Source organism: Nomascus leucogenys, chromosome 14, assembly GCF_006542625.1.
Source record: "Nomascus leucogenys isolate Asia chromosome 14, Asia_NLE_v1, whole genome shotgun sequence".
Lineage (NCBI taxonomy): Eukaryota > Metazoa > Chordata > Mammalia > Primates > Hylobatidae > Nomascus > Nomascus leucogenys.
The window spans coordinates 21,490,194-21,494,873 of NC_044394.1; positions in this window are offsets into that span (position 1 = coordinate 21,490,194).

Sequence of the window (4,680 nt, forward strand, 5' to 3'; positions counted from 1 at the left end):
TTCCACATCATATATTTCTAACATTTCATTCTCTCTCTACCACGATGATACAGCCTAGGTTCTTTCCTTTGAGTTTTGGAGCATCAGAAAACCCAGCACCTCACAGATTCTTGAGTTTTAAGGGAGATCCAATGTAAAAGGAGCTTATCAACTGAATCTAGGGAGACACAGAATTAACTATTATACGGCAACACATCGTATTTACAGACATATTAAACAATATAAGTAAATAAAATTAAGTATATAGTAAATTTGGAAGAATATTCTGGAGTGACTAGATACTTGTAGGCAAGACAATAAGTAACACGACCAGTTTCAATGCCATTTGTGAATTAATTCTCAATGTCACATAATTTTTGCTGGCAAGTATAGAAAACTTTACTGAACCAACTTGAAGCAGACTAGTAAATAAATGTTAAGTCTTGAAATATTTTTATAATTATCTCTAAAAAACTGTTAAAAATTAAAAAGAACTCCATTCACCTGAACCATTTAATTTAACTCAACAGATATTGAGTATCTATTAAAAGAACAGAACATGGAATGTTCAAAAGCCTTGATAATATAATTTGCTAAACACAGAATGGATTGGATTGTATAAGGAGTTACAGGGAAATCGCTTGAACCCGGGAGGCAGAGGTTGTAGTGAGCCGTGATCATGCCACTGTACTCCAGCCTGGATGATAGAGTGAGACTCTGTCTCAAAAAAAAAATAAAATAAAATAAAAAATGCACTCTGCAAAGGGACTCACACTTAAGTGAAAATTGTTATTGAACAAAATTCTATAAAGGGCTTTCTCTGAATTTAAATTCCTTGGATATCTTGGCCTAATAATTCAGCAAAATAGAAAAGCACACATTTACTCAAGAAACATCTGTCAGAGTTTATAAGAATAAAGTATCAGAATCTAAAAGTCTAAACATTATTAAATACAACCTATAATCAATTTAAATATACACATATAAATCAATATTTGTCATTTTCACAATTGAAATATTTGAAATATGAATAATTGATTTTGTTACAAATAAAACATATTGCTCATGTAAAAATTCTACAAACTGTGCAGAAAAGTCAAAAATTGTTCCTGGCCAAAGATTATTTCCAAATGAGAACTGTCCTTTTTTGAACTACTTTAGAACAGTCCACATATTTTGCTAACACAAGGAAAAGAATTCTTCCAGTAAGGTATTTTTGATGAGACAGAAACCAGATGTAGGCATTATTTCCTAAACAACATATTTCCTGATTCTTAAAAAGATCCATGAATTCTTGATCCATAGTAAGCTAGTTATTTGCACTAACTACCCAAAGAACATTATAAAGTACTTAATAATTTTTGGCTTCGAAAAATAGTAACTTACTAACAGTTGCCTACTCATCATTTTGTTTTCACAACAGAATCTTATACCATGAATATAAGTTACTTGCACCATGCTCTTTTGCAGGAAAAAAGATAAAATTAGAGAATGTAAAAATTAGCTGCACTATCATTCTATTAATGTGGCATTTAAAAATAAAATACAAGGTAAATCTTGAGTATTACTGAAGTTTCAGATGGTAGATTTGATGGTATATTTTTTTCTGTCTTCATGGGGATTATAAATCTAGTGATCTTTTAAATGCATGTACAGTGGAGCCAGTCAATTCTCTTCAGATAGCTGGAAAATACCATTATTCACTGATCAAAGATATTTCCTTCTCAGCAAATCTTAACCGCATGTCAGCTATTCAACAATTGATTTCATCAATTAGTTTTCAGTTGAAGAAAAATGTGCAATCCTTACGCATTAATCATCCAGTTAAAAAAGCTTTTTTAAAATTTCATTTTTAACACTTGATTCTAAATATTATATATATGATTCAGTCATCAAAGGGATTTTGCCTTTTCATGCATTGGATATAATAATCTTTAATTATTTATAAATATCTAGATTTCAAAATGATTTTCATAATAAATCCTTAAGAAAATACTCATTAAAAAATTATCCCTAAGAATTTTTTAAAATATTCATCCTGAGCACAATAGAAAGCTTAGAAAATTATCCATGTAATTAAAAATATTTAAAGCATTTTTTATCTGCATAATTGAAACCAAAGTACTGTTTGACCCAAATCATCTAGAAAATGACCTTAATTCTTTATTCTTATCTATCTATAGTTGACTTATATGATAGGGATAAGTTTACTGTTGCACAGATGAACATGCACATATTTTGCTATATAGTTTGTTTAAATCTAACAGATAATACCACGATCCTTCTCTTCATGTAAGGCAAACAGACGTAGAAAAATGCATATAGTTTCCCAAACCAGTATTTAAATTATTATTTTATTTATGTAACAGCATGGGCCAGATATGTAGAATAATGATGCTTTATGTAATATAGATATGTACAGATAATATCAATATGCAGCAGATTCAGAAATAAAGGTTCTATGCTTCATGCTTTCTTTTTAAGAGACCATGTACTCAACTATCTTTCTTCAAACATGATTTATTTATTTCTGTGACCATTTTAATGCCTCACTGAGTTAACTTCATCTTGATTGACATTATGAAATTAAAGAGGAGTGCCACAGAACAGAGATGGATGGATTAAAAAAAATCTAATCATTTGATCAGATATTTCTTTCAGAATTAAGGTGATAGTTAAGCTACTAATTACTCCCTTATAATGCAGAATCTATCTGTCCTAAATATCTGAAATCTGTTCTGGATCATCTTGTTCAACTAAATTCTATAAAAGCAACAAGTTAACACTTGAATATGTGCCAGATTCTGTGAATTAGCTGGAGTCTTTGGCCTCAAAGAATAATTGATTGAAAGAGACACAAAATTTCCTAGCTAATTTTAAGTTATTTAGCAATTATATCTATGGCACACACCTATGTGGTTTGGTAATATTAAATAATTTTGCCTGCAAAATGTTAGCATTCATAATTAGCCTTACCTGTGAGTAAGGTAAGATTATTATAATTTTACAGATAGTTTTGGGTAACTTGTTCAAACTTAAAGGACTGGAAGCTAGCAGAACTGAAATGTGAACCCAGGTTTCATTGATTCCACAGTCCAGCTCGCAGCCATTGAGCTCTGCTGCTTCACTGATATGTACCAAACATGAAACGAACCCTAGGAGCCCATATGGAGTAACTTATTTTTACTTGAATTGACACACGAGAGGTGAACATTTTCATCCCTGAGGATTCTAGCTTTCTTCTCCTCAGTGTAAATACTTACAAAGATCTTTCATCAGGAGAGTGGAAGACAGAGTAATCATAACAATTGTAAGGGATTATTATCATGAGGCATTTATTTCCAATATGGAAGCTACTTGCTTAAGTGAAATGTCTTCTGGTTGGTATGTAGGCACAAGCCAAATCCTGACTGTGTGTGTTGTGGCCATATTCTGTGTGATACTAGCTGGCAGTATTCAGTGGGCCTGTACAGATGGTGAGAATTGTGTTCTTCATTTGGCAAAAGAATGAGCCAGAAAGGAGATATAAAGTAGTAAAAAATAAAATATAGCATGTCTGTATAGCATAGATATAACAAAGGTATAGTTGTATCCATCAATGTTACATGCAATCACCGTGTATTGTAACTACAAAACTAGGAATAGGATTGATGTATCCAGCACTAAAATGCCTCAGGCCCTTGTACAAATCTTTCAACCTCTTTTCATCTGTAAAATGCAAATTACGCTATATATATAGCTATCTATTTTATATAGATTCTGAGAAAATTAAATGAGACTTCAGGATTAAGATAAGGGTATATATACATCTGATGTGCCTGCTCAAAATTGATTTCTATGCCTTTTGGCAAAAGACAGACAAGTTTCTTTGCAAATAGTAGAGGGAGTCTGATTTTAGAAGGAGTGGATTTCTAAACACAAACATAAACATTTAAAGGAAGGAAAAAATACGATCACAAGGGGTGCCAACTGTACATTAATCTATTCATAGTAGAAGAACTCCAATTTTTTACATAGATATTATATCCAAAAATGTTGTAATTTATCTTCACTCATAAGTATTGAAAAATTTGTGAATGAAGTAATTTTTTACTAGAGTGGTTCAGACTTACAGAAAATGTCCAAACTTTCATTTTTCTTGGAACCAGAACCACACATAGTGGGCATGTTATTTTGGTGTTTATTTTTTCCTGACCTTGGAATATCCAAGATTCTTCCTAACAGAAGCCAGGCAAAGTGTCAGTTTTGGTTCCTCATACTGATGCGACCGTGACTGCACACCCACCCACACACACACACCCCTCCACACACACAATGCGAGAGAGATTTCTACCACCTGCAGAAACTAAAGTTAACAATTATATTGCAAAACTCAAGAAAATTTTCTTTAAAAACAGTTTTCTGCCAGGCATGGTGGCTCACACCTGTAATCCCAGCACTTTGGGAGGCCGAAGCAGGCAGATCACCTGAGGTCGGGAGTTCGAGACCAGTCAGACCAACATGGAGAAACCCCATCTCTACTAAAAATACAAAATTAGCTGGGCATAGTGGTGCATGCCTGTAATCCCAGCTACTCGGGAGGCTGAGGCAGGAGAATCGCTTGAACCCAGGAGGCGGAGGTTGCTGTGAGCTGAGATAGCACCATTGCACTCCAGCCTGGGCAATAAGAGTGAAAGTCTCAAAAACAAAAACAAAAACAAA